Source organism: Colobus angolensis, unplaced genomic scaffold, assembly GCF_000951035.1.
Source record: "Colobus angolensis palliatus isolate OR3802 unplaced genomic scaffold, Cang.pa_1.0 Scaffold1, whole genome shotgun sequence".
In the NCBI taxonomy this organism is placed as follows: Eukaryota; Metazoa; Chordata; class Mammalia; order Primates; family Cercopithecidae; genus Colobus; species Colobus angolensis.
The window spans coordinates 9,150,415-9,158,509 of record NW_012110918.1 but is presented as its reverse complement, the minus strand read 5'-3'; the positions used below and the strand labels follow the sequence as shown (position 1 = coordinate 9,158,509).

General features: G+C 50.6%; 1 long non-coding RNA gene across 1 annotated transcript; it reads right to left on the bottom strand.

Annotated features, from left to right (window-relative positions):
- Nucleotides 1–1,763: 1,763 nt before the first annotated feature.
- Nucleotides 1,764–6,829, bottom strand: LOC105507839. The gene is made up of 2 exons (XR_001001168.1): nucleotides 6,722–6,829; nucleotides 1,764–3,940 (listed from the first exon to the last, which is right to left on the bottom strand). It is a non-coding gene; the product is annotated as an uncharacterized LOC105507839 (long non-coding RNA).
- Between the last annotated feature and the right edge of the window lie 1,266 nt (nucleotides 6,830–8,095).

Here is an 8,095-nt window from a genome sequence, read left to right as displayed (position 1 = left end):
AGAGGTTGAACTTGTGGGTCTCTGTTGCTGCTTTTTTGTCTCCCACCACACCAATAAGTTCTGAGGAGAGACGGGGCTCCCTGTAGTAGAGACAAAGGGCCACTGCTGATCAGAAGGGAGGAGGTCCAGAAGCTCCTTCTAAAATGAAAAGAAAGAGAGGGGCAGTGGCCTTAACCTTGGCTCAGCAGGGGACAGAGGGCCACCAGACCTCATGGGTTCTCTGCCAACCATGAGAGCCAGTAAAAGGGATAAGGAAGGTGACCGGGGCAGGAGCGGAGCCCAGCATCCAGGGGTGGACGAGGACCTGCTTCCCTCCCGATCGGGTGCAGCCCCAGATGGGTGACACCAGGGTGGCCGTGGGCCCCTGGGAGTGACTGGGGAGGAGGCTGCATGTGTGTGGTGTGTGCCGGCCGGCAGGCATGTGCAGGCTTCTGTGTATAATCTGGCTTGTAAATTGCTCGGGGACTGTAACTGCGGAAAGGGCCACAGAGCCGCGTGGTGTTATTATTTATGATAAAACGCAGAGGTGCCTGCCAGGGACTAGAATGGGCTGAGCACTGCGCACAGGATGGACGGCAAATTGAACTCCAATTTTCTGCTCGGCAGTCTTTGTTACACGCCACAAAGCGCCGGTACACCGGGGTCACCAGCCTGATGAATGTGTGTTCTTCTTCAGCGGGGGCTCCATCTCTCAGCCTCCGTGCGGAGAGCGACTCGCGCTTTGTTTTTCCTTCCCTGCGGGGCCCAGCTTCGGGATCCATTCCTGGGCTCCAAACACAGCCTGGACGGAGGGAAGGTCAGAGGCCTTGCATGGAGGCAGTCAGCTATGGGTTCAAAACCCGGCTTGGCCACTGACACATGTGTGACTGGGTACCTCTCTCCTCTGAGCTTCAGATGAGAGAAATAAAAGGGAAGTCCTCACAGCACTCCCCTAAAGAAGCTGGGAGGATTAAATGGGTGAACATGAGGAGCTCAGTGTGGAGTAGGCCTTTAAAAAGTTCCCACCTTTCTTTCTTGTCCCTGGGCTGAGCAGCCTTGACCTGAAGCCAGGAAATTGAGGAGAAGCCCCTGAAATTGAGCAGAAAGACCCCATCTGGGGGTGGTGAGGTCAATCAAGCCCCTAAGGACACTCGCTGTCCAGCTGAGCCCTCTTCATTCAATATTGGGAAACCAAGGCTGGTGTTAAGTCAGAGCCACCACCCCTAACTCCCATCTTCCCCCGACTTCCATCTCTCCCTCCTTTTAGATGATGGCCCTTCTCCAAGGGTGGGCAAGAGGAGGAACAGTGGCTGCCCCTGGGAAGCATGCCAGCCAGAGCTCTGGGGTGCTGGCCCCTTCCTCATGGCATAGCCTTCTGTGCCCTGCATCTGGTGGCATCATCACTGACCAAGGAGGTAGACATTGGAGACCCCCAGGCTGTGGGTTCTTGGAAGCATCCCTGGTCCTATAAGTCCTTGCTCTGGGCTCCAGCAGACCTGTGGGAAGCCAGTGTCTCTCTGTCACCAGGGTCCACAGGCTTAGGGGATGGGCAGAGGAGTGATACCTGCATGGTGGAGAAAGTCACCTGTGAGAAGAGTGACAGAGGTGAGGCAGAGCCAAGTCTCACGAAGCCACCCAGGCCAGCCAGGCCATTGATCAATTTCTAGGAGGTCTCAAGTCTCAGCTGTAAAATTGGAGAATTGCTCCAAGCATGCTGTCCTACCTCGGGGTCACTGAGGGGAAGAGGATTGTGGTCCACGTAGCACCATCAGGCTTGGGAGGAGTTCCAGGAGTTTGTGAACATTTTATTATCACCGCTTTTATAGCTCAAATGAATCTGAATGCACTAAAATGATAATAGAACCGTGAGGCCAAAACATTCTAATCAATGGTATAAGTTTAATCTCTGAACCCTCCAAGGGAAATGTAAGAAAGAGCTCCCTTCCCCTCTGTTAATTGCAAAATAAACCGATTGGAAATGAAAGCCGTCTTTTTTTCCATGCAAGCTTGGAGGTGCTTTGGCTCTGTTTACCCGTGTGGTTCAAACAGGAGGGCCCGGCTATGAGATGGGCTTGCAGAGGCTACACCAAGCCAAGATGAGAAATAATAACAGCCTCCTTTTCAAGGGCTCTTTCTCTGTACTAGGCACTGGTCGAAGCCCTTACCCCTTTCCACAGGCCTGTGAGGTAGGCACTGCTATCCCTGTGTTTCAGGAGAGGTGCAGCAGAATTACAGAGTGATGCCCAGGGACACACAGCTTGTGGGTGGCAGAGTCCACTGGGTTTGAACCCAGGTGGTCCCATTCCAGGGCCCTTAAGGTCATCCCCCAGAGAGCTACTCTGCTCTTATAATGTCAGGGTTGGAAGGGAACTTTGTGATCTCCAGTCTGGTCTGCTCCCAAGAAGGGAGGGAACCTGCTGGTCCACAGCAAGTTTGCTTGCCTACTTTATCATGGATCTGAGCTCTTCTGTATGCCAGGCCGTTGCCAGGCTCTGGGGCTAGGGAGATGAGGGAGCCCCAGTGTGCCCAGCAGTGGGGGACGTAGCATGGGAATCACCAAGCATGCTGGGAGGGAGGCGATCTCAGGAGTCTGAGGCGGACATCTGGAGAAGCGTTACAGCTTTGAAGGGGTACTGGACAGGAACTAACATGGATTGAACACCGACATTTTCCTGGTAAAGAAGGCAAGAAAGGGCTCCCCAGGGAAGAGAGCGGCACTAGCAAAGGCCCTGGGGCAAGGCGCACGTGGTGTGTCTGGGAAGGACCGGCTACGTCCAGTGAGGCAGGGCTCGGGCTCCCTTCAGGTTCTCTGCCAGGCTGCCTTCTGTGGAATGATGGACAAAGCTTCCTGTAGGCATCGTGTGAGTTTCCTGGGGCTGCCATGACAAAGTACTATAAGCTGGGTGGCTTTAAACAACAGAAATCTATTCTCTCACAGTTTTGGAGGCCAGAAGTCTGAAATCAAGGTGACAGGAGTATGCTCCTTCTGCAGGCTCAACGGGAGGCTCCGTCCTGCCCCTGTCCTAGGCCTACCTGGTGGCTCCTGGCAGTCCTTGGCATTCCCTGGCTGGTAGATGCATCGCTTCAGTCCCTGCCTCTGCCTTTACTTGGCTCCCATCTTCTCCTTGTGAGTCTCTGTCGCTAGGTTTCTTCTCCTCCTACAAAGATACCAGTCACGGAAGGCCCATCCTACTGCAGCGTGACCTCATCTTCACAAATTACATCTCCAAAGACTCGATTTCCAAATCAGGTCACATTCTGAGGTTCTGGGAAGTACATGAATTTGGGAGAGACATATTCAACCCAATACAGGCATCACCTAGTCTGTCCCGGAGATGACTTTATGAACATCCCTTGGCTTCCATGCTGGGTCTTATTGCCATTCATTCGCCACATATTTCCCAAGCATCTTCTTTGTCCCAGGCTCTGTGCCCAGTGCCAGGGCTATAGAAAAACAGGAGGCATGGGCCCAGCTCTCCTGGCATCTGTGTGACGTGTTCTGCTTTTCTCTGTGACTTTTTTGGCTGAACGTACCATGGGCTGAGCTCAAGGAGGGCTCGGTGGCAGGCCCAGGGCACACAACCCTCCTTCCCAAGGCTGGCCCCGCCATCCCACTTACGATTCCCTGAGGCCATGTCAAGGCTCAGCTGTACTAGCTGCCCTGGTGGCCAGTGCCCCCCTAATCAGATTAGATGTGTATTCAAACAAATTGATGATCCGTTCCATTAGATGCTTTTCGAACACACTTCTGTGAGCAAGAAATCCATTTGGGAACAGCTGCGGAGGCCGCGGCGTAATTAATGATTACACTGTCCCTCCCAGGCCCCCGACGTCAGAAGGTGCCTGGCTCCTGAAGGTCACTGGCGAGGATTAGACGAAGGAGGGCGAGAGTCTTCTTTCCTGGCTAATGAAGCACTTGGCATGCAGGCGGCACCGGGGCCGGAGCTGGGCCAGGCATCTGCTAGGAGACAGGGAGGGACATAAATTAGCATCTCATTTGTGGGAGAAGGGAGGAGGAGGGAATCCAAGGGAAGGGGGCTAGGGTGCTGTGGGGCCCTGGCTGGGGAGGCAGGAGCAGGAGGCCTTGCCAGGCATGGGGCTGGGAGAGGGAAGGGAGCCCTGGGCCCTGCAGCCTTTATAGGCAGCTGGAGAGTCCCTGCCCCGCCTGCTGCGGTGTATGACGTGCAGACATTTATTCTGGAGGGCAGGGGCTGAACAGGACCACAGCAGCCTCCTCCTGGGCCCTCAGCACTCTGTCCAGTACCGTCTCCCACCTGAGTTTGACCAACGTTGTGGGACCAGTCCATGCAGGCATTTGCAACCCCTCCCCAGGCTCCAGCTGTCTCTACCAGTCCTGACCCTGCTCAGAACCTTATGAGCCATCCCAGGCAAGACCCAATTTTTGAGCCAGCTTGGAATGGCCTTGAGGGGGCTGAATTTGGAAGCCTCAGATGTAAGACTTTCAGGAGACTGTGGGCTGCTTAGAGGGGATGGTTCTGAGAAGAAGGAAACAGCCCTGCTCCTCTTTCCCCATCTTCTTCCTACGTGGCCACCCCCAACGGTTTGTGTGGCAGAAAGGGGCACCCCTGAGGCTTTAAGCACTGTGGCTCCAACCTCACACACATTAGCTCATTTGATCCTCCTGCAACCTCTGGGGCAGGGATTTCCGTCTGTTTCACTGATGCGACAGGTAAGGCTCAGGAGGCGAATCTGCATGAGGTCAAACTTTAGTTAGCATGGAAATGGGATGTAAACCCAATTTGTCTTCTCCCACTGGGATCTTCAAGCCAGATTCTTGAAAAGGTGGTTCCTTGGGAGCAGGGCTGCGGGGTGGGTTCCCCCAGCTTAGCCCCTTCGTCCCAAGAAGCCTCCAAGGCTCTGGCCTCTGCCTTATTTTACTCGGCTCCCACGCCTGCCTGCATTCGTCTTCTGTGCTATTTGACCTCCATTTCCAGGCTTCTCTTCCTGCACTTTCTTAGCTCATCCACCTGAAACCCTCACCCCCTGGGCAGACCAGTCTCTCCTGGGACATTCTGCCACCTTATCCTTCTAGCTAATTTCCAGGACTCATTCCCAGCTGGGCTGCCTGTCTCGCCCTCACCCCAGGATCTGGCTAGGGCTGAGACATCGCAGGCTGGAGTAGGAATGCTGCATGGCCTCTGCTTGTGGAGTGGAAACCAGTTCCCTGAGAGAGGGCACCAACCTCCTTGAATGTTCCCCGTCCCTCTCACCACCCCTGGTGCTACAGGTTGGGGTATGAAGGGTGAGACAGCTTTGGGAAGTCTTATGCTAATGGTAGCAAGATCCAGAGCTCTGGAACCTGCCAGATCTGGGTTTATGTCAATGTGACAGAGTCCAATTACAGAACCTTTCTGAGCGTCGGTTTTCTCCTATGTAAAATGGGGACAATGATAGTGGTTTCCTTGAGATGAACTCAGGCCTCTTAACTGAGATGATGGACATAAAGTGCTTCATGGATAGAAAGTTCCATGGCTAGTATGGAATAAAGGCAGCAGCAAGACTAGAAGTTGGGAGAAAAGTGAGGTTTGGTGAGAGCAGCCCACCCTGAGTCCCTGCTCCCTCTGACCCAGGGTTCGTCCTGCTCAGGTCTGTGGCCCGTCAAGGGTAAGGACCACAGGTTTCTACCCCTGGCACCCATTAGGAGGCCGTGGTAATCAATCCAGGACATGGCAGTGGGGCCAAGACTAGGAGATGGTGGGGAAAAGGTTTGCAAGTGTAGAAATCCCAGCTCCCACTCTGTTCCCAAGCATTCCAGGGAAGCTCATGATGACTGAGCCCTTATTCCATGCCTGAGAAGAAGCCGCAAAAAGAGAGAGGTTTCTGCATGTTTCAGAGCTGGGAAGGGAGTTTGTCCAGGCTTGGTACTCCCTGCAGCTTGTTCTGGAGGGCAGATAGACATCACTTGGCCAATTAGGTGGCTGGTAGAAGCCATCACCCGCTTCCTCCACCCACCGACCCATTCCCAACAGAATGGCTCCATGGGAGATGCGGTTCCCAGGGCTGGGCTGGCTGGGAAGTCAAATCCCCTGAACAGTGAGATGGACACAGCCTGGGGACTCCAGAGAAAGATGACATTATTTTGCAGAGGAGGGGAAAAGTTGAAGTTGAGATTGGCTTCTGTATGGCGCCATTTAGCCTGGAGCCTAGGGAGGACAATGGGGGTATTTAGTGCGAATATCAAGGGAAGATGGCAATCAGCGACCCTTGACCTGTTATGGGAAATTACAAGGAAGCCCCAGGCTGAGACCTCTTGCTGGCCTCTGAAGGCCAGCTCTCCATTTAAGCATCTCAGACTCTGGTGGTCCAGGACCCCTGAGCCATGTGACATGCCTACATGACACACAGAGGGTCTGTCCTCTTCCCTGTCATCAATGGGATCACCCTGTGAACGGCTCACCCTGCACACTTACATACATGTATGCACATATATACATATATCTGATCATAGATAAGTAATTCATACTTGTGGTCCGCAATATAAATGTTACACAAAGGTGTAGAGTGAAAAGCTAGGCCCCCAACCCAAGTCCCTGGGCACCCAGATCTCCCTCAAGTGTCACTGGGATCCGTTTTTCATGGAGCCACTAGAAAAAGCCCGTGCCAATACAAACAAATTGATTTTTATACTTGAAGAAAAAAAGCTTCTATGTAAACGGTAGCAGATTATCCACCCTATTCCATGCCTGAGCTTATCCACCCTATTCTTGTTTTTGTCATTTACCAGTAGTTCTCAAAGATCGCTCAGACGCCGTCTGCTGCACAGAATTCTGTTGTTTGGAGGGACAATCGTTTCTTTAACCAGTGCCCTCTTGATAGGCATTCAGGCCATTTCCAAGCTTTTGCTGTTACAAACCAAGAGACTCTGAAGTGCTGTCATTTCACACATGCACAAGTGAGTCTGCGGAGGGTGAATTCCTTGAAGAGTTGGCGAATTGGAGGATGTGTGCATTTTTAGCTTTGATAGCATTGCCAAATTGCTCTCCGTAGAGGGCGTACCAAGCTACAGTCCCGCAAAGCTGTCTGCGAGGGTGCCTGTTGCTCTACAAATTCACCAGCCCAGAATATCACACTTTTACATCTTGGCCGATGTGATAGGGGAAAAAATGGTATCTTATTGAATTTTAGTTTTCCTTTCTCTTATCATGAGGCTGAGCATCTTTGTGTGAGTTCCAGGGGCATTTGTAATTCTTTTCTGCGAACTTCATATCCTTTGCCCATTTTTCTATTGGTTTGTTAATCTTTTTCTTATTGATTTGTGGGAACATTTCTATATCAGGAAAATTAGCTCTTTGCCCATGATAAGAGTTGCAAGTATCTTTCCCCAGTTTGTCATTTGTCGCTTCTTTTTGTTTATGAGGTTTTTTCTTTTTCCAGGCAGAATTTCTGTGTAGTTGAAGGTATCAATCTGTTTTATGACCTTTTGGAGCTTGCATAGTACTTAGAAAGTACTTGGCGAGTACTTTGCTTTGCCAAGACTGTATATTTTTAAATCTCTGATTTTTTTTCTAGGTCTTTTAGAATTTCATTTTTTATGTTTAAAACATTGATCTTTCTAGCATTTATTTTGAGGTAAAAGTGCCAGAAAGAGACTCAACTTTATTTTTTTATCCCCAAATGGTTCCCTAGCTGTTTCAAAACCATTTATTAAATAATTAGTCTATTACCCACTGATTTGAAATTCTGCTTTCATCATACATTAAATTTCCTCATGTGTATTTGGGTCTATTTCTAGACTCCTGGACAATTTCTTCATCAGTCTATTTTATAAGGCACTGTTTTAATTATTGCAGCTTTGTAATGTAGTTAAATGTCTATGCTGGTTTCCTCTGTTTGCTATACTTTTTCAGAATTTGTTTGGCTATTCTTTCATGGTTGTTTTTATGTGAACTTTAGAATCACTTTGTCTACTTAAAAAAAATTCCTTCATGTGTGTATGTGTGTGTGTTTGAAGTGAAAAGTTTAAGAGAATGACATCTTTATAACGTTGATTGTTTCTATCCACAATCCTCCTTCCTTCTCAATTATCCCCTTTTCCACAGGGAGAGTGGCTAAAAGGGCTGTTGTGTACAGTTGCATAGGTTGTATACTGTACCAT